At 35.4% G+C, this 26,828-nt stretch overlaps 1 pseudogene; it reads left to right on the forward strand.

Moving 5' to 3' along the window:
* Positions 1–1,500: 1,500 nt before the first annotated feature.
* LOC116551208 lies at positions 1,501–2,466 on the forward strand (annotated as a pseudogene).
* Positions 2,467–26,828: the final 24,362 nt, after the last annotated feature.

Below are 26,828 nucleotides of genomic sequence, written 5' to 3' on the forward strand. Positions count from 1 at the left end.
ATGGAGAGAGATTAGGAACTTTCAAAACTGAAAAAGAATAAGAAAGTTTTCTCCACTAGGAAAGCTTCGGAAGTGGCAAATTCAAAGAAAAAGGGATTTTTTTTTTTCAACCTAAACAGTGAGCTTCTTAAGGGAAAGGGTTATTGCCTTTACCTCTGGTCTGCCAGGTTGTTACACATAGCAAAGAGTAAGCACTTAGTGCAAAGTTGAGTGAATGAATGAAAAGAAGAGAAATGATAAAAGTAAATTAAAATTCAAGTTAACATTTTCAAATATAAGGACCACTGAATTTAGTGACTGAAAAACACAGAGAGTTTAAGCTTTTAGAAGTAATATGGTCCAGTGGCTCATGCCTGAAATCTCAGCACTTTGGGGGCTATGGTGTGTAGATCCTGAGGTCAGGAGTTCAAGACCAGCCTGGCCAAGATGGTGAAATGCCATCTCTACTAATAATGCAATAATTAGCCAGGTGCAGTGGTGGGCATCTGTTATCACAGCTAATCAGGAGGCTGAGGCAGGAGAATTGCTTGAACCTGGGTGGTGGAGGTTGCAGTGAGCTGAGATCGTGCCACTGTACTCTAGCCTGGGCAACAGAGCAAGACTCTATCTCAAAAAGAAAAAAAAGAAGCAGTATGGTCAATGCCACAGAAAAGCTAAAAATTATGAGTGTTTAATTATCTTGACTTCACTTTTCTTTATGACTACTTTAACCCCCTAATCCATTTTCAGATTTGCAAAACAGAGAAGGGAAATATTTTTGGGGGAGGAAATTTTGCAAAAATAAAAATTTAGAAGAATAAGACCCACTTAAACAGCTACTTTACTCCCAAAGTGAACTCACTTTCTAAGTGAGCTATCTCACTAAGAAACAAGTAGATTCAAAGAAAGTAAACTTTAAAATCAAGAAAACTAATAAACAGAAAGTTCACATTTATCACTCTTACAACAGAAATTTATAATAACAAGTTTCACTTTAAATTGTGAGTGAAAATAATTTCCTGAGGCATAAAAAAGGATTAGATGATGGCTTTACTAGGGTGGACTATTAAACCAGGAAATTAGGGTGAAAATAGGGAAAGAATGATGGACAAATGAATTAGGTAATAAATCTAGTTCTGTGAACGAGTTCCCTAATGACTCTGGGAAAATTACTTTATCCTTGCATCTAATATTTTATCTATGCATAAAGTAAGAAAGTAACACTGCATAACCTTTATGATATCTTCCAGGGCTAAAGTAAAGGATGGTAAAATTACAGTTATGATCTATATCAAATATCATTTGTCTTAATCTCTCTGTCTGACATCTAGAGCAGCATGGGGAAATAGAAGGGAAAAGGGGTATAAAATTGGAGATAGACTTAAATAAGCATAAAAAGAGAGGGGAAAAGAAAAGAAAAAAAGGTAACGTGTTTAAAATATTCAAAAACTAGAAGAAGGATTAAAAAAATGTACTTTTAAAGTTTTAAAGAGTAAAGAAGTCTCTCTTCTCCCTGTGATCATGTCTAAGTCAGAGTCTCCTAAAGAGCCCCAACAGCTGAGGAAGCTCTTCATTGGAGGGCTGAGCTTTGAAACAGCCAATAAGAGCTGGAGGAGCCGTTTTGAACAGTGGGGAAGGCTCACGGACTGTGTGGTATCAAGACATTCAAATACCAAGCACTCCAGGGGCTTTGGGTTCATCACCTATGCCACTGTGGAGGAGGTGGATGCAGCCATGAATGCAAGGCCACACAAAGTGGATGGCAGAGCTGTGGAACCAGAGAGAACCGTCTGAAAAGAAGATTCTCAAAGAACGGGTGCCCACTTGCCTGTGAAAAACAATTTGTTGGTGGCATTAAAGAAGACACTGAAGAACAACACCTAAGAGATTACTTTGAACAGTAAGGAAAAACTGAAGTGATTGAAATCATGACTGACTGAGGCAGTGGCAAGAAAAGGGGCTTTGCCGTTGTGACCTTTGATGACCTTGACTCCTTGGATAAGATTGTCATTCAGAAATACCACACTGTGAATGGCCACAACTGTGAGTTAGGGAAGCCCTGTCAAAGTAAGAGCTGGTTAGTCCTTCATCCAGCCAAAGGTCAAAGTGGTTGTGGAAACATTGGTGATGGTTGTGGAGGTGGTTTCGTTGGAAATGACAACTTTGGTCATGGAGGAAACTTCAATAGTCCTGGTGGCTTTGGTGGCAGCCATGGTGGTGGTGGATATGGTGGCAGTGGGGATGGCTATAATGGATTTGGTAATGATGCAAGTAATTTTGGAGGTGGTGGAAGCTTGGAAGCTACAATGATTTTGGCAATTATATAAATCAGTCTTCAAATTTTGGACCCATGAAGGGAGGAAACTTTGGAGGCAGAAGCTCTGGACCCTCTGATGTTGGCAGCCAATACTTTGCCAAACCATGAAACCAAAGTGGCTATGGTGTTCCAGTAGCAGCAGTAGTTATGGCAGCGGCAGAAGATTTTAATTAGGAAACAAAGCGTAGCAGGAGAGGAGAGCCAGAGAAGTGACAGGGAAGCTACAGGTTACAACAGATTTGTGAACTCAGCCAAGCACAGTGGCAACAGGGCCTAGGTGCTACAAAGAAGACACGATTTAAACAAATACTCATGTATAAGGGCAAAACACTCAAGGACTGTATTTGTGACTAATTGTGTAACAGGTTATTTTAGTTTCTGTTCTGCGGAAAGCGTAAAGCATTCCAACAAAGGATTTTAATGTAGATTTTTTTTTGCACCATGCTGTTGATTGCTAAATGTAATAGTCTGACTGTGAAGCTGAATAAATGTCTTTAAAAAAAAGAAAAAGAAAAAGAATTAATCTGAGTTTATAACTGGGAAGTAGAAATTATGAACATATGAAATAGTACATTGACTCTACACCTACTCCTATATAGGGTGAAATTGAAGCATACAAACAGATAGGTTTAAATAAACTGTCTTGAATTTCTTTATTTTTTCAGACTATAATAAATCTTGGACATGGTCAATTTAATAAATTCAGTACACTTTGTCAGATGTGAGAAATAGACCAGGGCACAAAATCACTTTCTATTTGAAGACAGGCATGAATTATGACTTGAATTTTGTGATTTTTTTTTTCAGAACTCACAAACAGTGTGACAGACATACAAGATCAAGAAATATTACAGTGTGGATGAACTGGAAGGTCTATGGTGTCAGCGTCCCTGGAGACTACGGGAACTTCATTTCTGGAGGAGCCTGACCTCTCAGGGTTATTTCTTTGTCGGCTGGAAAGAGATCACTCAGCATGTAAGTATATGGATTATTGGTAAAAGAATATGTAACTAAAGTTTGCCTTGTGAGCTGAAGATCAAGCCTTCAAACTAGTAAGTCCTTGCCACGTCATAGCTCCAAAGCAGAGTTACGAAACATTTTTAGCAGATTATGTTTTTATTAGTTACTTATTGTGCTTTGAGGCCTACCTGAGATCTTCATGCAACAGAACTAGCCATCTAAGCTTGAAGTGTTTTGTTTGCGTAGCCTGTTGCTTCAAAAATTAAAAAAGATACCCTTACTTCTGGAATTTTGTACTTTATTTGAAACTCTTGTCATCTAATTTCTCTCCACCTCTCAAGATTTTTCCAGTTTAGTAAAACACTGCTAAATATGTTGCATATCCATTTTTTCAGTCAATTCTCCCACATAACGATGTTTTGACCTTGTGATAATTTTAGCTACAAAAATAGACATGTATTTATGGAATGTAAACACCACAAACACAAAGCATCTTCAGTGTGCAAACCATTGTGTTAGACACTAGGATATATGGGCTATATATTTCTACGTATGCTACAAACTGAAAATGGAGTTTATAGTAAATGTATACAGAGTCCAACAAAACTGTTTCAAATTTTCTTATATTGAATTACTAAGAATATGAAGGCAAAATAAGTTTTTAAATAAATTTAAATAGAATTTTCTCCATATTTTTTTCTCCTCAGTTTACATTAGATATATGGAATCTCCACCAGATGTCAGTATATGCATACAAATGTTTTACCTTGTGATGGAAGGGGCTACAAAGCCTTAGTGAAAAAGTACTCAAATAAGAAATGAATGCCTTTTATTAAAAAAAAAATTAAATTCTTTAATTATATTCACTCCATATATATTTTGTCATACATTATTTAAAACCATGTTCTCCAAAGTTTGTAAATCAGCCAAATATAAATACTGTCTACCTGGGAATCCTTCACTTCTTCAAGGAACTATGATTCTTTGGTTTGTTTGTTTCTAATGAAATTAGCAACTAAAATCTGAATGCCCACTGTCCCCGTTGCTACTGCAGTGACACTGCACCTAAGCCCTTTCAGTGGATAGAGCTAAGAGACATACATATGTATGCCAATCCACGTATGCACATTAAAATTTATTTCTATGTCTAATATACATTAACATACAGGGTAAAATACAACATAAGTTCATGCTGGTACCTCATGACTTGAATCCAGCACCATAAGGTTCATTCTGAACTTTCTCCCCATCCCTATTTCCCATCTCCATTTCTTATTTGTAATTTTTTCTCTAAGGGACTTGAGGCCAGGAGTTCAAGATCAGACTGGGCAACATAGGGAGACACCTCTCTATAGAAGTTTAAACAGTTTTTTTTTTATGGTGGCATACATTGTAGTCCTAGCTACTTGGGTGGCTAAAGTAAGATCGCTTGAGACCAGGAGTTTCAGGCTGCAGTGAGCTCTGAGCATGCCACTGTACTCCAACCTGGATGACAGAGGGAGATGCTGTCTCAAAAAAAATTCCATTAATACAGATGCTGGAGAGGATGTGGAGAAATAGGAACACTTTTACACTGTTGGTGGGAGTGTAAATTAGTTCAACCATTGTGGAAGACAGTGTGGCGATTCCTCAAGGACCTAGAAATAGAAATTCCATTTGACCCAGCAATCCCATTACTGGGTATATATCCAAAGGGTTATAAATCGTTCTACTATAAGGACACATGCACATGAACGTTCATCGCAGCACTGTTTACAATAGCAAATACCTGGAACCAACCCAAAGGCCCATCGATGATAGACTGGACAGGGAAAATGTGGCACATAAACACCATCGAATACTATGCAGCCATAAAAAACGGATTTGTGTCCTTTGTAGGGACATGGATGAACCTGGAAACCATCATTCTCAGCAAACTGACACAAGAACAGAAAATCAAACACCGCATGTTCTCACTCATAGGTAGGTGTTGAACAATGAGAACACATGGACACGGGGAGGGGAGCATCACACACTGGGGTCTGTCAGGGGGAACTAGGGGAGGGACAGTGGGGTGTGGGGAGTTGGGGAAGGATAACACCCAGAGAAATGTCAGATATAGGTGACGAGGAGGAGGAAGGCAGCAAACCACATTGCCATGTATGTACCTATGCAACAATCTTGCATGTTCTTCACATGTACCCCAAAACCTAAAACACAATAAAATATATGTTAAAAAAATTTCATTAATAAAAAAGAGACGCACCACAATGAGAGAGATTAACTTGTAAAAGCAATGGGAAGCTACTGAAAAATGTTAAACAGTGAAGTAGCATCAATAATCTACATCTTTGCAGAGATTATTCCAGTTGCAATGTGAAAATAATGAATCAGAGTGCTTTGGTAATACATTGCTATCCTTGTGGTTTAAGATAATTATAATTGATAAAGCGTGTGTGTGTGTGTGTGTGTGTGTGTGTGTGTGTTGCATTTAACTGCAGCTTGCTTAGATTTCTTTAGGTAAATATCTCTTCTCACTACTGTTTTCTCCTCAATACTGGTGTCTCTCCGAGCTCAAACCCTCATTCCAATTGATAACTCTTATTTAAAGATGCACCCTGTGATGCAAATGGGAACTAGAAAATCAAACTTCTTCACACAGCTTTATAAATATTACAAAAGCTCAAAGATGAAGAGGAAATACTGCTGAGACAAGTAATGCATAAACTTTGTAAGAACTGTTCTTCCTGCCCTAGGATTCTGTTATCGGTCTTCGTATTATGCCTGTGTTGTATTTGAAGTTGTTAAATACCACATGAAGAATCTTGTTGTATATGAAATCACATCTTTTTCCCTACCAACCCTTAGAGTATAAATAGCTGACTGTTTTACCTTGAAATTCACTAAATAGATAATACATAAAATAATCATATTTAAATATTTATTTCATTCCCATGACAATGAAATGTTACTATGTAGGGCTGGCAAGATATGTGAAACCCTAGTAGTTTCATTAGAGTGCCAAGTTCCACCTCAATGGTGATATTATAGGTATAGTATCAAGGAAAGCGTTTCCTACAAATGAGCAACCCATGTAACTGGATTGCAAAAAATTCAAAGCAGCTTTGGAAATTAAAATAAGGGGTATTTGATTGAAAGAATATAAGATTATGGGTTTTTCTTCCCTCAGCCCTGTTGAAAGTCCCCAGTATTACTGCATTTGAATTTGCATTTATATTTCAGAAAAAAAAGTGAATGAATCCATTTTCTCCCTCTTCTTTTGTTGTTGATATGTGAGGTTTAACATTTTAAATCTTCATAATGTGGTATTCAAATAAAGCCACTTTTCTGTGTCATGCTATTTTCTTTTGTAACAAGCAAATGTGAATTATCTGGCTGTAGTTCTGTTTTTCTTTCCTTAAAGAGATTAATGAAGTTAAAAAACTTTTGTTTTTCCAAAAATATGGCTTCAGGGCTTTTGATTATTTAAATTTTATAGAGGCTTTGATTCCTCTGATCTCTTTTCCACATCAGTCGGTCTGGGAAAATCAACTTCTAGTTTGTAACGCTATTCAAATGGTATCGCATTTTTAAAGCCATTCCTGATCCAATATGTTCAAATAAACATTGTTCTTACTGTCTCTTCTACCCTTAGTATATCCTATACCTATTTATACCATAGCATCTCTAAGCATGTTGCATGTGTTTTCATATCCCTCTTCCTCTATTTTTCAATAGGCTTCTCAAAAGCTGTTTTTATGTCTTTGTTTTTGTTGCCCTCAAGCATGGGGCACATTTCAGTCACCAAGTTATATGTAGAGCTTGAGTCCCAGCTCACACTGAAAGTAAATCATGCTGGTTCCAATTTAGATCGTACACATCTGTGCAAATATTATAAAGATATAATTGGTGAGTATAAGAACAATGCATACATAACTTTTATGTAAAAATATAATTAACCAGTATATATGAAAACTAACCTCTAATTTAGAAATATCTCTGTCAATCCTCCCCATGTAATTGCTGAGTGAGAGTATGGATAAGTATGTATGCATATATTTGTGTGTGCGTGTGTGTGTGTTTGTGTGTGTGTGCGCACGCATGTGTGTGTGCATGTCTATAATTTTATGATAAAAATCCTCAAATGATCTTAGCAGATTGAATGACTGTTTATAGACAATGACAAATACTTTTCCCAAATGGTTCTAGCAATTTACACTATCACCAATACAATGTAAGACTTCATTTTATTTCATTATTATTATTTATTTTTTAGTTGGAGTCTCACTCTGTCTCTGTCTCCACTCACTGCAACTTCTGCCTCCCGGCCTCAAGCAATTCTCCCTGTCTCAGCCTCCTGGGTAGGTGGGACTACAGGCACCCACCACCACGCTGGCTAATTTTTGTATTTTTAGTAGAGACAGGATTTCACCATGTTGGCCAGGCTGGTCTTGAACTCCTGACCTCAGATGATCTGCCCACCTTGGGTTTCCAAAGTGCTGGATTTATGGGCCTGAGCCACCACACCCAGCCAAGACTTTCTTTTACTCTGCATCTTTAATAACTGTATCTAAGGAGGAGTATAATCCTATGTAAATATGCCTTGGAAACTGCCCATCCCATTTAATGAGTCCAAAGATGTTGGCTAGTAGTGAAGGTAGTATTAAAAAGATCATTTTGGTATCAGGTACAAACTGTAATATCCTATAATAACAAATATAACATAATGTTTATATTTTGTTCTCTATCTTATTGTGTCTACTTCCTCATTGTAAACTTCAGTTTTAGGACTATATGCAAAAGTGTCACCTTCAGACTCTAAAATATGGGGACTTGGCAAGGAAACTTTGAGAAATTGGCAAAAGGAGTGGCATTTTGGGACCAAAATACCTTATGGCAATAGCTAGCCTCTTGATGCAGCTGTCACAGCAGGTGTGTGAAAACAGGTGAATGTTTGTAACAGGGGCAGGCTGAAGCAAAGCAAGGTGCATGGCTTGCGTGAACAGATTGTACAGACCTCTGGGTACAACAAACCTCAGCACTTGGCCACAGCTGGGACTGCAGGTGTGGGGAATAGATAAGGTAGCATTCTGATGACCAGAAAAGAAAATGTTTTTAATGTAAGACAAGGCTCACCTCAAAAGTGACAGAGTTTCAATGTATGTGAATTTCAGCCATTGCTGGGTAGAATAATTTTTACTTATTTATTTTCTTTCTCACTTAGGTCTGCAGTATTGGGTTAAAACCACAAACACCGCTAAAGTTGGCATCAACTACAAAACAATTTTGTGACATATTGTGACCTTTAAATTGTTAGTTCCAGACATGGGTAAGCAACATTAGACTGATTGCTTCAAATTCTATTTCTTTTCATTTTAAAAAATGTTTTGTTATAGAGCAGTTTTTTATATAAAGCATGTACCACATAAAAAATAAATGTGTGGTTCATGTAAGTCATGCTGCATGACACCTGATAATAAAATGAACACCCCTAAATTCATCATACATTTGAGAACAAAACATAATGCCAAAAAAAAAAAAAAAACCCATCACATATGTGATTGGTTTTTATCTCATTTTCCTGCTTGAATTTCAGATGTCATTTCCTGGCCTTCTTCTAATATTTTATACTGTGTATGACTATGTACTTATATATGCATATCTAGTTAACACATTGAACATTTGTCACATTTTAGAGCCTTACAAAATAGCAGCACACTAAAAGTACCATTTTGAAACTTGTTTTTTAAATTAAATTTCTTTCTCAAATTCATCTACGTCACTATTGCAACACTAATTCATTTTTCTTCAATCTTTATAACATTCCATTTCGTAAATATGTCTGTATTTATGCTTGTCCTGTTGATAGACATTATTTCCAAATGTTTGCTATTATGAATAATTTTGCATATTTCAACTCTTGAGTATTGGTCTTTATGCTCATGTACAAGACTATATTAATGGAATATAGTCTTATTACTTGTGACATTATTGCATTGTCATAAGTAACTACTTGAGACTGGGTACTTTATAAAGAAAAGAGGTTTAGTTTGCTAATGGTTCTTCGTGGTATACAGATACAATCTTGGCAAAAGGTGAGGAGAAGTAGGCAATGTTTTACATGGTCAGAGCAGGTTGAAGCATGGGGAGAGTGCTATACACGTTGAAACAACCAGATTTCATGAGATCTCACTCACTATCATGAGAAGAGCAAGGGGGAAATATGCCCCCTTGATCTAATCACCTCTGTCAGTCCCCTCCTCCAACATTGGGGATTACATTTTAACCTGAGATTTGGGTGGGGACACAAATCCAAACCATATTGAAGATTTAATGTAGGTTTTATTCCTAGGAATAGAATTATTTAACTGAAGGGTACATGTTGAAATTTATATAACAGTGCCAAATTATTCTTTGTAGTATTTGAAACAGTTTAACCTCCACTAACATATAAAAGTTCTTGTTCTATTCTCTCACTAATTTATATTTTCACACTTATCAGTTTTTGTTTTACTCCTTTAATGTAAAATCTGACAACATTATTGTTTTTATTTTAGTGATTGCTACAAAGATGGGGGATTTTAAAAAAATAGTTTAAATCCCGGATTGGTTTTCTTGTGTTTTACATTTATCTTGCTTACTTTTTTTCTGTTAATTTTTTTAACTTACATTTTTGCTGATTTTTATGCTAGGTTTATTACAGTTTGTTTTTTCTAGTTTAATTGGTTTCTCTGGAGATTGTATTTAAATGTAGTATTGAAATGTATATTTTTCACTTTTATGTTTGTCTGTATTGCCAAAAATGCCTTGATTTTAATGCAGTCTGTTTTCAGTCTTTTCTAATATTACAGTTATATTTTTTAGTTCCTCTCCTTTTTTTATTCATGTCTGCTTCTTTAATATATCTAGAATTAAATAATGTGAATAATATAATGAGTACTGATTCTACATTTTTCTACAACATAACCATTGACCTAGTCCCTTTTATTGATCTAAATTTTCTATTCTTAGTAATCTTCAATATAACTTCTGCAACATACCAAGTTTCCATAATTGTGTACTTTTTAATTTTTTTTTCCTTTTTTATTTTTTAACCGATTCACACAACCTTCTCTACTGGAGCTTTGTAACAAATACTGATACCCAACCATAGAAGTACCCTAACATATTTCTTCCTATAAGAATTATTTTAAAATTATTTTGGAGCTCTGTATATTTTTATGTAGCATAACCTTATTAAGTTCCTTAGAAAATCACTTTGCAATTTTGGTTGGAGTGATATTTTGAATATATTTCTATAATTTCAATTATTAGAATCTTCTGCTTTTGCTAGATTTACTTCTAAAAACCACATATATTTTGGTGTCACTGGAACTCGTGTTTGTTATTAATTTTTATTTTGCTGATTGGGCACAAAAATAAAATTAATATTTGTTTATTGATACTTCATTCCAGGAACTTTGTTAGACTTTCTTAGTATCCATAATAAAGTATCTATAAATTATTTTCTATTTTTTTTGTGTGGCAAATTGTTTAGTATGTAGATAAGGACAGGTAGATTTATGGACTGAATGTTTGTAGTTATCCACCACCCCCAAATTCGCATGTTGAAGCCCTAACCCCCAGAGTGCTGCTGTATTAGAAGATAAAAGTAAGGAACTAATAAAGGCTAAATTCAATCATAAAGGTTGGGCCCGGAACTGATAAGATTAGTACCCTTATAAGAAAAGACAACAGAGAGCTTGCTCTTGGTTTCAGACTCCCTCTCTCTCTATATATATATGCAAGCACTGAGGGAAAGCCATGTGAGGACATTGCAAGAATGCAATCACCAGTAAGCCGGGAGAACCTTCACAAGAAACCTGCCTTGCCATGCCTTGACCTGGGACTTTTAGTATCCACAACTAAGAAAATAAATTGATATTGTTTAAAGCACCCAGTCTATTATATTTTGTTATGGCAACCTTTATCAGACTAATGTAGGCAGATTTTTTCCTTTCGAATACTTATTTAATCATAATTGTTTTGTCTTTCGTCAGAACTAACTGTGCAAACTTAAATAGAATCTTAAAATTGGCCATTATTTCTGTTAACAGGGCTCTTACAATGTTTTATCATTCTGCATATCAAAACCTGGGGGTAAAATTTGTCTGTTCATGCTGGAACAGACTTCTCTGAGTTACCATTCACCCAACCATGTATATTGTTAAAAATCTCTGTATTTTGATTAGTATTTAAAATGGTTTGCATATTTGTCCTCTCCAAATCTCTTTTTGAAATGTGATTCCCAGTGTTAGAGCTGGGGCCTGGTGGGAGGTGATTGATTCATGGAAGGCAGATCCCTCATGACTGACTCAGCACCAATCCCTTGGTGATAAGTGAGTTCTCACTCAGCATGAGATTTGGCTGTTTCAGAATTTGGGACCTCTCTGGTCTCTCTCTTGCTCTGTGTCTCACTATATAGTATGCTGATTGTCCTTAGCCTTCTGCCATGATTGTAAGCTTCTTGGGGCCCTTGCCAGAGGAAAATACTGGCACCACATTTTCTGTACAGCCCGAAGAACTGTGAGCCAAAATAAACCTTTTTTCCTTGTAAATTACCCACTTTCAGGTATTTCTCTATAAAAATGCAAGAGCAGACTAACTCAATATCTTTATTTTTACTTGCTTAATGCTAAAAATAAGTGTATGGAAATGTTCTAATATCGTGTAACATTGTCAGATATGCCCCGTTGTTTTATTCATTGTTGTTAAAAAAGGAGATTTAGTTCTCTTAGTTGAAAATTGTATAAAACATTTTCCTTGTAAATTCTGGATTTTAGACCACATTTACAAGAAAAAAACCCCAAAAATCCCATCAAAAAGTGGGCAAAGGATATGAATAGACACTTCTCAAAAGAAGATATTTACACAGCCAACAAACATATGAAAAAAACTCAACATTACTGATCATCAAAGAAATGCAAATCAAAACTACAATGAGATATCATTGTAGTACTGATCATAGCAAAGAAATGCAAATCAAAACTACAATGAGATACCAGTCAGAATGGCGATTATTAAAAAGTCAGGAAACAATCAATACCAGAGAGGCTGCGGAGAAATAGGAACGCTTTTACACTGATGGTGGGAATGTAAATTAGCTCAACCGTTGTGGAAGACAGTATGGCAATTCCTCACAGATCTAGAACCACAAATACCATTTGACCTAGCAATACCATTACTCGGTATATACAAAAAGGAACAGAAATCATTCTACTATAAAGACACACATGCACATGTATGTTTACTGCAGCACTATGCACAATAGCAAAGACATGGAACCAACCCAAATATCCATCAATGACAGACTGGATAAACAAAATGTGGCACATATATACCATAGAATATTATGCAGCCATGAAAATGAGTGAGATTATGTCCTTTTCAGGGACATGGATGAAGCTGGAAGCCATCATCCTCAGCAAACTAATACAGGAACAGAAAACCAAATGCCACATTTTCTCACTCATAAGTGGAAGTTGAACACTGAGAACACATGGACACAGAGAGGGAAACAACAGACACCAGAGCCTGTAGGGGGTTGGGAGATGAGGGGAGAGAACTTAGAGGACGGTCAATAGGTGCAGCAAACCACCATGGCACATGTACACCTATGTAACAAACCTACACGTTCTGCACATGTATCCTGTTTTTCCTTTCCTTAGAATAATTTTGTTTAAAAAAAAAGATTTTCCCTCCCTCTTTAGAATTTTTTTTTGTCAGTATAGTATTACAGATTTAGAAAACTTGTAATTCTACTACTTCTCTTTTGAATGTATATAAATCCCTTAGAAAACAAAGACTTCATCAGCTTTATTACCCAGAAATGTCTTTCTCAAGGACGTGGAAGGCATCTCTTTGAAATGTATACATCCAGGAAAATAAGTAACACCCCTAACTCCCATTCTGTGAGAGGGTGGGAGCCTAACTGTTGTGAATGCATTGCTGTAAGTCACAATATTAAGTCTTATTATAAAGATATGACAATTTTGTTTTTCCTTTGGATCAGGCCAATTAGAAAACACAGATGGTCACCCAATTATGAGGTAATGTTGGAATGAATGAAGTGTAACAAATGGTGCTGTCAAGTCCTCTTACTAGAGGATTAGTCATAGTTTATCTTGACCATATGGATGTAATGTATCTACCTGGCTATATAAAAAGTGAGATTTCATTTTGTCTTTGTGATATCTTAGTGAATTGTCTCTGGTGGGCATCAACATATGGTTTAATGCTTATTCGATAATAAAAGTATTTTTTTTTTCTTTACTACCTTTGTAGAGAAGATTTTTGGGGTGAAACAATTTTTTAAAAATTATATTTCCCCAACAGTTTATTTTATAATATTATATGGTAAATTATTTTATAATTATGCCTTCTCATTTTCTCACCCACTGTTTTATATTTTTATAGCTATCCCATCTTGTTTTGGATTATTGGTTTGTGGCTATGACTTTTTTTCCACTCTTTTATTTTCAATCTTACTCACAGATGTGTCCATTTACAGCTGGATCTTTAATCCAATCTGAAAAATCTTTACTTGGACTGACAATTCAATCAAATTACATTTATTTTGGTAGCTGTGATTTTAACTTTTTTTATTACATCTAATTTTTTTTATTTCTTTTTGTCTCATTTTTATGCTTTTTTAAAGTTTATTTTTAATTATTTTAGAGATGGGGTCTTTCTCTCTCACCTAGCCTGGAGACCAGTGGCACAATCATGGCACAATGCAGCCTCAAACTCCTGGGCTCAAGAGATTCTTTCACATCAGCGTCTTAAGTTGCTGGGACTACAGACATGTGTCACAGTGCCTGGCTATTTTTTTTTTTTTTTTCACATATGGAGTCTCCTCATCTTGCTCAGGCTAATATTGAACTCTTGGGATCAAGTGATCCTCCTACCCTTGACCTCCCAAAGTGCTGGGGTTACATATGTGAGACACTGCCCCCCTGCATATTATGCTTTTAAAAGCTTAACTTTTGATTGATACTTCATCTTTTATTATCTTTTTATAGCTTCTAAATTTCCCATTTTGTTCTTCTAGTGTCTTCTTTTAATAATTACTCTTGAAATTCTACTATTCTGACTTTAGAGGTTAATGTTAATTTGCTCTTTTACCTTACAAATGCAAATATTTTAGGGAATTTAACAAAAATCCGTCTCTTGCTGACTTACTAATATTTTCCAATGCTCAGTTCCGAATATTTTTATTCCTTCAAAATATGCATTATTTACAATATGTTATTATTTTCATCATTTCAAAAACTTTATGTGGATAATTTTTATATTACGATTTTTCCCTTTTTGCCAGTGTTAAATGTTCACCATTCTTTTGCATTCCAATTTTTTTCTGTGATATTGTTCTTCTTCTTAAATTGACATTCTGTTGCTAATAAAAATGCTTTTGTTTTTATGAAAATATCTCTATATTTTCATTGTTCTCAAATGATTTTCCCATTCTGTTGGTTGCTGATTCACTCTAATGACTGTTTCTTTTGCCATGCAGAAGCTGTGGAGTTTGATTAGGTCCCATTTGTCTATTTTGGCTTTTGTTGCCAATGCTTTTGGTGTTTTGTTCATGAAGTCCTTGCCTACGCCTGTGTCCTGAATGGTTTTGCCTAGATTTTCTTCTAGGGTTTTTATGGCGTTAGGTCTTATGTTTAAGTCTTTAATCCATCTGAAGTTAATTTTACTGTAAGGTGTCAGGAAGGGGTCCAGTTTCTGTTTTCTGCACATGGCTAGCCAGTTTTCCCAACACCATTTATTAAACAGGGAATCCTTTCCCCATTGCTTGTTTTTGTCAGGTTTGTCAAAGATCGGTTGGTTGTAGATGTGTTGTGTTGCCTCCAAGGTCTCTGTTCTGTTCCACTGGTCAATATATGTGTTTTGGTACCAGTACTATGCTGTTTTGATTACTGTAGTCTTGTAGTGTAGTTTGAAGTCCAATAGTGTGATGCCTTCCACTTTGTTCTTTCTGCTTAGAATTGACTTGGCTATGCGGGCTCTCTTTTGGTTCCATATGAAGTTTAAGGTGTTTTTTTCCAGTTCTGCGAAGAAGGTCATTGGTAGCTTGATGGGGATAGCATTGAATCTGTAAATTACTTTGGGGAGTATGGCCATTTTCACAATATTGATCCCAGGTTTAAGTGATTCTTGTGCCTTGGCCTCCTGAGTAGCTGGGATTACAAGCATGTGCCACCACACCTGGCTAATTTTTTGTGTTTTTAGTAGAGATGGGGTTTCACCATGTTGGCCAGGCTGACCTTGAACTTCTGGCCTCAAGTGATTTGCCCACCTTGGCCTCCTAAAATGCTGGGGTTACAAGTGTGAGCCACCATAGCTGGCCTTAAAATGGCTATAGGTTTTTGATACATAACTTTTGTAGGTTGAATTCTCTTTCAACTCTAATTTCCTGAAACATTTGTAATGCTTTTCTGGCATCCATTGGGATAATTTCATAGTAATATTTTATTTGTTAATGTGATGACTCATATAAAATGTGTTTTTTTAAGCTTGAACCACTTTAAATACTTGAGATAATCCCAAATTATTAATGGTGATATGTGTGTGTGTGTGTGTATGTACATATATATATGTATATATGTACATATGTACATATATGTACATATATTCACACATATATACAGATGCTCCTCACTTATGATGGATTTATATCCCAATGAACGTACTATAAGTTGAAAATATAAGTTCAAAGTGAAATTAATATACTTAACTGAATAAATATCATAGCTTAGCTTAACCTGTGTTAAACATGGTCACAACACTTAAATTAGTCGAAGTTAGGCAAAATCATCTAACACAAAGCCTACTTTATAATAATGTGTTGAATATATCATGTAATTTACTAAATAGCATATGTGGAGTCAGAATTTTATTATATGCCTAAATCTCACAGTATTATTTGCAATGAACTACCATGGTTACTTCTAATGACCCAGATTTATCATCATTCTAGGGTTGCAATTCTAAATATTTTACATATTGATATAGTCAGAGACATTATTTCATACTGAGCTGCAAAAGACAATTATTTTAAATATTTAGTGGGAATACAACTAAATCTAGAATCGTTTATGAGTTCTAGTAATTCTTTCATATTAATTACTTTTGTACTCTTAGTCATACTACTTAGCTGCATTACTTTTTCAATCATAAAATAAAATGATTTGGAAGTTTGATATGTAGCATTCTACATTAATGATGTGATAATATATACCAAAACATTAATTCATTTTTTTATTGGATGCCACCTCAGTTTATAGACCTTGATTTGGCTACCACTATAAGACTAGCTACTTTTTTCCTTAAAACAAATCCTATTATTATTAATAACTGTGGCATATTTATAAACCAGCTGCTCTTCTGATTGCATGAAGAGCCTGAGTTTAGAAATAAATTAATAAGGAAAAGACAGATTTTAAGTATTAGGCATACAAAAATATGATGCTAATGGCTTAAAGCCAAGATGAGAGTAACAATTCAGTAAATGCAGCCTTTTTAATCATAACAATTATCAATTGCAATTGTTTTTGAGTACAGAAAGGAATCATACCAAACGGAGAAAATTAGATACCCTATGGCTATGTTGATTAAAAAATATCCAGCTATGCAAGAGCTAAATTACCTTTGTACCTTTCTTTCCGGCTTTGTAATTCATCATAATGAATGTAGAAAAAAACTATTTAAAAATAACTGACTTGATTATACCTCCACTGATTACTATCCCATATAGAGAAATAGACAAAAGTTGAAAGTCTTTCTACTCTGCAAAACAAAAGATGCTGTAAGTATGCATGGCATTATGCAAATCACAATCCTAACACTATAATTTTATTTGGAATTCATTTTATTTCAGGTGTGCTCAATCTTTAGTGACTCTAAAAATAATTGAGGACCACTTATACTGCATTCAATTTGTCATGTTCTTATAATTAAGTGTTTTCAGTAATTTATTTCTTAGTCTATGTTATTGTTTAAATGTATGTATCCCTCCAAAATTTGAATGTTGGAACTTAACTCCCATGATGATAGTATTAAGAGGTGGGACCTTTATAAGGTTATTAGGCTATGACAGCTTTGCTCTCATGGATGGGATTAGTATTCATAAAAACAGGGCATGAGAAAGAGAGTTCATCTCTTTCTCACTTCAGCCATGTGAGGGCATAGCATTTCTCCATTCCAAAGAACACAGGGACAAGATACCATCTTAGAAGCAGAAAGCAAACATTCATCAGACATCAAATATGCTGGCAACCTGACCTTGAACTCCCAGCCTCCAGAATTGTGATACATTTTTATTATTTATGAATTATTTTCTTACAGCAGCAGAAACAAACTAAGATTGAAATTTGTACCAAAAAGTAAAATGCTGCTATAACAAATACCTAAAACTGTGGAATCAGCTTTAGAACTAGATAATAGAGACGGAACCATAAAAGGCCATTATGGTAAGAGCTCAGAAAAAGAGAAGAGCTGTAGAGAGAACCCGAATCTTCCTAGAAAGTACCTAAGTGGTCATGAACAGAATATTCATAAAAATATGGATGGTAAGGCAATTCTGATGAGGCCTTAGATAAAAACAAGAAACAAGGTTTTGGAAACTGAAAGAAACTTCATCCTTGTTATAAACTAGCAAAGAACCTGGTCTAATTTTGTCAATGTTCTGCTTTGTGGAAGGCAAAACTTGTCAGGAATAGACTAGGATAGTTGGCAGAAGAAATCTCTAAGCAAAGTGTCCAGGGTGCTTCATGGCTTCTCTTGACAGCTTATTAGTAATATGAAAAAAAAAAAGAGAGAAATGACTTAAAGATAGAATTTATAATCCAAAGGGAAGCAGAACTTAAAGATTTGGAAAAATCTCAGCCTGGTGAGATTGTAATGAATTTTTAAAATGTGGGTTCTGATTCACAATGGCCAACTAGAGGCAGATAGGAAGAACATGTTTCTTAGAGAGTCTGGGATATTGGGAAGACTGGTACACTCTGAGCAGATCTTTGGAAGGAAGAAATTAAGAGTGGATTCAACAGGCACTGGGCTGAAGGTAGAGGAAGCCGGAACTCTGCATTGGGTGGCTGAGCATGGAGACTTGTTCCTGGCCCCCAGTGACTCCTGGGCAAGAGGTGAGTTGAACAGATGAGGAGTGGCCTCCAGAATCTAGCAGCAGGAGACTCTACAATTCCCACAGACACTTAAGCTGGCAGAGAGAGCTGCTTAGAGAGGTGGCAGGGGCAAGATTCCAGTTTGTGCACAGTCCAGAGAGCCTGGCATGGAAACTGCTGCCATGGAGCCCGGTCAGAGTTGCTCATCCTCCAAGGCTGTCCATGCTCCTCTAGGAGACTTTAGCCTTAGAGTGACCGTTGAACCTGGATAAAGCAGGGTGATGTTCATGAGGAAGACACCAAAAGCAATTGAAATGAAAGCAAAAGTTGACAAATGGGACCTAGTTAAAGAGCTGCTTCACAGCAAATGAAAATATCAACTGAGTAAACAACCTACAGAATTAGAGGAAAATATTTAAAAATATGAATCTGACAAAAGTCTAACATCTAGAATCTATAAGGAACTTAATAAGCAAAAAATAAGCAATCCCATTAAGAAGTGGGCAAAGTATATAAACATACACTTTTCAAAAGAAGATATACACTCGGCCCAGGCCAATAAGCATATTAAAAATGCTCAACATTACTAATCATAACAGAAATGCAAATCAAAACCACAATGAGATGCCATCTTACACCAGCCAGAATGGCTATTACTAAAAAGTCAAAAAAATAACAAATGCTGGCAAGGTTGTGGAGAAAATGAAATGCTTCTAAACTACTGGTAAGAAAGTAAATTGGTTCAGCCATTGTGTAAAGCATTTTAGCAATTTCTCAAAGAACTTAAAACAACCACCATTCAACTTGGAAATCCCATTATTGGGTATATACCCAAAGAAATATAAATTATTCTACCATAAAGACACATGCATGTGTATTTTCACTATTCACAACAGCAAAGATAGGAAATCAACCTAAATGTTCAACAGTAAACTAAAGAAAATGTAGTATATGTACACAATGAAATACTATGCAGCCATAAAAAAGATCATGTTCTTTCCAGCAACATGAATGGAGCTGGAGGTTATTATCCTGTGCAAAGTTAACACAGGAAGACAAAAGCAAATACGACATACTGTCACGTATAAGTGACAGCTAAGCAATGAGTACACATAGACACAAAGTAGCAAACACATAGACACAAAGTAGGGAACAATACACCCTGGGGCCTATGTGAGGTTGGAGTGTGGGGGGAGGGTGAGGATTGAAAAACTACATATTAGGTACCATGCTCATTACCTGGGTGATGAAATAATCTGTACGCCAAAGTCCCCCATGACACACAATTTGCCAATTGTGTACCCCTGCACATGTACCCCTGAATTTAAAATAAAAGCTTTTATTCAAAAAAAGGAGAAAAAAGAATTTTAAAAGTATGTACAGGAAAAAATATCAAGGGTGTGAAAAAGTAAACACTGATATCACGAGTAGCATAAATGGTAGGCAGCCAGATGCTATTCATCAGGACAATGGAAGGATCACTCTGAAGGCATTTCTGATTATCATGGCTGCTCCACTGATCACAAGCCCAGAATGCCAGGACCTTGAGGGTAGAAGGATTTCAAAGGAGGAGCCCATGTTGCCCATGGGACATCAAGGCTCACTGTCAGGTATCACAAGTTTTGGCTTCTTATATTCCACACAATACACTCCCCATCAGACCCAACGGTGGCTCAAACACGCCCAGGTACAGCTCTGGCCATTGTTCCAGAAGGTACAGGCAGTAACCATGGCAGTGTTCATAAGATGTTAGCCCTTTAGGTATAAATTGCTCAAGCTGGGGAGAGCACCCCTACTTAGATTTCAAAAAATTCCCCAGAAAAACCTTGAGGGCTCATGAAGAAAGCTGCCACCTAGGCAGAGACGTCACAGAGAGTCCTCACCAACTCAATTCCTAGTGAAGCTGTGGGAACAGGGTGTCCCTCAAGAACTCAAACAAGTAGAGCCACCGGCTTGTGACTCCAGCTTGGAAGTTGAACATGATTTCACCCTGTAAGATGTGTGGTATGGGCTATGCCAAGCAAATTTGTGAAGTCAGGGCCACCAAGAGCTCTGAACAGCTAGATCTCACAGATGTCCATCCAACAATGGCGGAATAGAAATTCTTCAAGGGCATATGGAATGTTCACCAAGATGTGCTCAGCTATTAAGCAAGTCTGTGCACATTTATAAGAATTGAAATTATACAAAGCATATTCTATCACCATAATAGAAATCAATTAAAAATCAATCATAATAATCTTTGAGAAATTACTAATATCTGAAAATTAAACAACACACCATTAAATAACTAATGAACCAGTGGAGTATTTGCAAAGGAAATAAAAAATTCTTTGAGATGAAAATGTAGCTAAACATATGGTATACACCTAAAACAGTGCTAAGAAGTTTATAGCCATGAATGCACATATTACAAAAAATTAGACACCTGAAATTAGTCAATTAATCTTTTGGCTTGAGAAAGTATCAAAGCAAGAGCAAACTAAATTCAAAGCAAGCAGAAGAAAGAAAACAGTAAAAGAGTAGGGCTAACATGAATGAGATAAAGCAAAACAATAGATTAAATGGAAAAAACCTCATATTGTTCATATTGAAAAACCTATAGTAATTCGACTAAAATCTTTCAAACAAAATCTAGTAAAAGCAAGAATGAAAGAAGAGGCATCACTACTGACTTTATAGAAATAAAACAGATTATGAAAGAATGCTATGGACAACTATATGTCAACAAACTAGAAAGATGAAATGGATGTATTTCTAACTACTGGATAAATTTGAAATACTGAAAGGGCTGAAATCTGAATAGCAAGCAGAAAAACTGAACAGATTTAATAACAAGAAGGAAAAAAGAAAACAGGCTCTATCTTCTTTGGATTCTAGGATTCTAAGCCTATGTCCAGCATTAGTATAAAAAATAAATTTCAACACGCAAAAAGTTTGTTAGTTTAACAGAAAATATACTTAGTAAAATATAAAACCTATCATTATTATATTTGTATGATATATGTATTATGAAAAATATCAATCTTTTGAAAATGTCAGCTGGGTCTATTAGTGTCATTTACAAACTTTTAGATTATTCTACAATAATCTTTGTGTAATATTTCTTCATTTTGCCTTGTTGCCTGTCATGGCAAGTTCTACTTAACCAATCTGTTAATAATCATTTGTGATAACAAAGCAAGCTTGTCACTTCTGACTCTCAATCCACTCATTGATGTATGTCCTTGTTCATTGATGGGAATAATTAATGTTGTTACAAATGTCTATACTACCCAAAACAACCTACGGATTTAATGCAATCACTATCACAATTCCAATGACACTTTTCACAAAGATGGAAAAAAAACACTCTTAATATTCCTATAGAATCACAAAAGACCTTGAATAGCCAAAGCAACCTTTAGCAAAAATAATAAAACTAGAGGTATGACACTCCTTGACATCAAAATAAAATGTATCTAATACTGAAAACTAATGTCAGCACAAAAGCTTTTGAAAATCCTTACCTTCTGTGTGTGGGATGGTGGTGGGGACTCTGGGTTGAGTAACCAGCCCGTCATATTATTACCAGCCACCACATCACTGTCAATTCTCATACTGTAGATGTTGAAGTATCTCACAAAACTCTGATCTAGATTAATAAAGATGCAATTTATTTCTAGGCATATATGGTAATGAAACTGTGGAATACCAGAGTTGAAGAGAAAATCTTAGAATCTAATAAAAAGAAAAGATCAATTTCTGAAAATAGATTAAAAACTTGACTAAAAAGAAAATTTCTTTGTAGAAACAGACAAAATTACATAATATCATTACTATAATGATGTTGCCAATAGAAAATCCTATTACCTGCTACTCTTTAACATTGAGAAATAAAGGGATTTTTATATTTTTAAAGTTTGTAAAAAATTATTTAAAAACATTATTTCAAAAGGAATTAAATCCATAAAGAAAATATGAAAATGCAGAGATCAGTGTTTCATATTATTTTTCTTTGAAAGTATGTTTCATTATATTTTGGAACATTTTATATTTAAAAAATATAGTTAAACATGACAGGTTAGCTCAGTATTAAAAGTAATATATTTTGAATATATATATATATTTAACTCATATCATTAAGTAGTTGAGAAATATTTAACATGTGCTAGTTGTAAATCTAAAAGTGAGAAAAGTAGAATTTTATTTTATTCATACCATGTATCCTTCTAGAGAAAGGTCTTAAAACAGAAAAAAGGAAATATTGATTCATACCATCTGTTCTAATGTCAGTCACACCAAGAATTTCAGCATTCTAAACCTTACTAACATTTAGGAAAGAAGAGATTGATTTTTTTTGTCTTTAGTGACTAGATGGCAAAAATAGTTCCTTTTAAACATTTATTTTATTCTATTTGGCAAAATAATAGAAAAAGGAAGAACCTACTCTAAAACACATGGTCTTCTTTTTCATTAAGTGTGAAAATATCTTTTATGAATGTAGCATTAAAGAATCACAGCAGGGACCATAACTAAATCATTAAAGGGAGAAAACAGCGAAATCTCAAGAGTGATAAAGTCTGTTTGAGGTACACTTATGTTTTATTACTATGATTTTATTATTAGGGTATTGCATTTTTTGCTCTTTTTTATTCATAATATTATGTGGAAAATACTCAAATGAACTAAAATAATGCAGGATTATGCCAGTGATATTTTTTCAAGAAAACACCAGCTAATGATCAATCTACATTCTGTAGTTGTCGGCCCCTACGGCTTTAATAAAGTGTACTGGCAGCACTCCATTGCAACAGGACTGCATGTGAAATTAGTTCACACTAGATGGCAGTATTTCCTAATCAGGATCCCCAAGTTTTGCTTCTATAAAGTAGTCTTTTTTATATTAGCTAAATGTTTCTCCTTCCTCTTCTAGTCCTTTTTATATTATCAGCTAAATGTTTCTCCTTCCTCTTCCCTTTTTTCTTTATCTTTCCCAATATCCATTTTCACTGCTGGTTTGCTAAAATCCTATTGTTTAGTATTTTGGTGACCAAAATCTATCTGTATTGATTCCTCTGCTGCATGCTTTGTTCCTTCATGTTGAGTCTCTTTTGTCCTCCAAGAAATACATTGTGAAGGCTGTGGAAAGAAATATGCCAGGATATTAGAAAAGAAGCCGGCATGATGGGGACAATGGGTGGGTGAGATAGAAATAGTATTGAGACATTGACTCAGCTATTGAGAAGTCAGCAGTGCAATGTACAATATGAAAGGGACAAGACGCACCGTAGTTCAATTCCATTGCCTATTTTTAAAAAATGTTTTAAATACTTGAATGCATTTAATTTTCTATGAGTCAAAAGTTTTTATTTCATTCTTCATACTTTATTTACTGTCTTAAACATAGTCACATTGCAATACTATATATTTTGAGCCTGTTGAATATTAAACAGATCAGCCAAATTTGACCACTGATGTAACTGGTTTTGTTTTTGTTTTTAAATTTGGTTTGAGCTCTCTCTCTCTGGGAGAATGGTTATAGATTCTAGGCCTGTCCTGATAGGCTCCACAGGAAGTGTTTGTGGGTGTTTACACTGTGCCTTTCATGGGACAATTCTTTATCCTGATCCCTGGCCTATCTCCTAGGTATCCGACCGTGACAAAGATTCCCTTTATATTAGCAGGCATCCTGGGGGCTTTTGTCTGGCCTGTATCCAATGTATTCATACTAAGGTAGCTACTTTCCAGGGGAACCCTGACTGGGGGAAGAGTTAGGTTTAAATACATCAGTCAGGTGAATCACAGTGAGGGGGCGGTACAGTAAAAGACATGAAAGAACAGAAGCATTTTGTTACTCATAGATCCATGAGAGAAGCAGGGTGCCTACTTGGGCGAATGGCAAACCAGTGACAGTGAGGTGTTCAAACAGCGGGTGGGTTGGGGGTGGGAGCAGAGACTCTGATGTTGACCATTAGGTTGAATCCTGCCCAGCAGCTGCAGGATTTGCTGGGTTTGGGGTCAGTGAGTTTAGAAATAAGCATGGCATCTCTCAATCAACTACACAAGGAGGGGAAGTTTTAACTAGACCAAAGGTCATAGGGTATGACTAGCTTTCAAATAACTTTTCAAGCCTAAAAAGGGATGTCAAGGCAGCGGCTATATCAAACAAAATTATAACACAACTATGATATATTTGTCTATCATTAATAAAATTGTTATTTTTTGTCTCATTTAAAATACCTATGCCAGGAGGATGCCCCTGTACTGATAATGATCTGCCATATAAAAGTAAATCCTGTTTATTTATTTATATATTTATTTTGTCTATTTGTAGCTTATATCAAGCAGGTCATCCAGTCAGACAGGAATGTCATAGTAGCAGAAATACCAACAGAGGGATATAGATAGCAGAGCTAATGTAGTTACAGTAGATAGTAATTCATGTGTTTAGCACAGGACTAAACTGAGGACGTGGGTATACATGTACTTCATTTCTGTAAGTTAATACCATTAACTTACTGCATAATATTGATGAGATACTGTGTATTCTAACTGCTTTGTTATATTCAATCCTCATGGCAGTCCTATTCCACTAATTCATATGGTGGAGAACCTGGTCAGTTAAAAGGGCCTTGGTCAAACTGCCCAAAGTCAAAGAGCATTTCTTGTTCAATTGACTGAAATGATGATACAGAGACAAACTGAAGGACCAGGCACCTCTTGCCCATAATTCCAGTGCCTTGGGAAGCTGTGGCAGGAAGATCACTTGAGGCTGGGATTCAGGACCAATCAGGGTAACATACAGAGACCTGCCGCTACAAAAATACAAAAATTAGCCTGTTGCCATGGTGCACGCATGTGGTCCCAGCTACTCAGGAGGCTGAGGAGGGAGGATTGCTTGATCCCAGGAGTTTGAGATTACAGTGAGCTATGGTTTTATCACTGCACTCCAGCCTAAGCTACACAGCAAGACTCTCTCTAAATTAAAAACAAAAACAAAAATCTACTAGAGCATAAATTTTATGGATAAATTTAACACCACCATTAAAACAGTTATAATACAATGCGTGCATTTTGGAAAAAAAAAAAAAAAAGGAAAGGGGCATGATTATATTATATGAGTGGTATAATTAAATATTTAATTTGTTTAATTTGCCCATCATCCTGCCCCAGCTCTGTACTCAGGAGGAATACCCTGGTCCATGGTTCTTCATGGGAATGGAGAGAATAATTGGACAGAATATCTCCTTTAGAGGGCTGTAGTAATTTAGCAACATTATTAATTAATTTATTTGTTTGTTTAGTTATTTTTAGCACAGGTTTGAGAGCCCAGGGATTGGCTTAGGAGTTGGTGACATTACAGCTCTTTGTTTGGTTATTTGTTCTGAGATTTTTCTGAAAACAAATTCACATTGGATTTATTTTTAAAAACAAAGTGAATCCAGATAATTTATTGCATAATGACTCTTGGCTAGAGCAGATACAGGCTATAGTAATTTAATCTAAAAAGCCTTCCCACTATTTTTGTTGTTGTTGTTAACTCTCTTTTACCCACAGTTATCTTATCTGATAGGTGTGAGTTGACAGAAGGGCAGAAATAAACAGGTTTTGAGATTCTGTAATGTGACCCAACTGCTCACGCAACTGACTTTTCCCTTCAGCCTCTGCTCTAAACTTGCTTAAAATTTTCACTTCCCATCTGTGATGAATTGCTTTGGATGTACTATCATAACTGCTCTGATGATCTTATAATCTTATTAAAGTTCTTCCTAATTAATTATTGTCCCTTCACAATGTTTCAATTTTGTTTTCGATCTCAGTAACAAGTATTTATTTTAAAAGACATGATTCTAACAATGAGGCTTGCTTTATCTTTAATATAACAACTCATTCTGCCACAGATAGTCCCAATACCTCTTAAGAGTTGTTTTCTTCACGTGTTGAATCAGCTGGAGCTTGTTTACTTGATGTTGGCAATAGTCTTAGCCTATAATATTGGCTAGATTTATTGTTTACTTCTTTTAATGTTATGCAAACTAGAAGATCAATTCCTGATTCCCCAATTTTCTAGATGATCTGTTGATTTCAGCATCTATGTCAGTTAAGGTTCTTACTCACTAGCAAGGATAGTAGACTTTTGGATCGTTTGGTGAGTGAATACGATAAGCATACTTAAATGAATTTTATCCCACCTTCAAATCCAAAAAGTCCAAGAGAAAAGGGGGGTTGTCAGTGAAAGGTATTCCCTAGCTCCACATATTTTCTACATTCTAGTTCTTAGGTCCCAATTCTTTACTGATCAATTAATTTTCATATTCAAGAGCTGACAAATTCGACTAGTATTATAAATCATTATATATGCTGGTTATTGAACTATTATCTCTCAGTTCCACATTCATTTTATTTTTTTGAAACTGTTTCATTTTGCTCTTCTCTATACTGATTTA

The sequence above is a fragment of the Sapajus apella genome, unplaced genomic scaffold (assembly GCF_009761245.1).
Source record: "Sapajus apella isolate SASKATOON/1434 unplaced genomic scaffold, GSC_monkey_1.0 scaffold9, whole genome shotgun sequence".
NCBI classification, from domain to species: domain Eukaryota; kingdom Metazoa; phylum Chordata; class Mammalia; order Primates; family Cebidae; genus Sapajus; species Sapajus apella.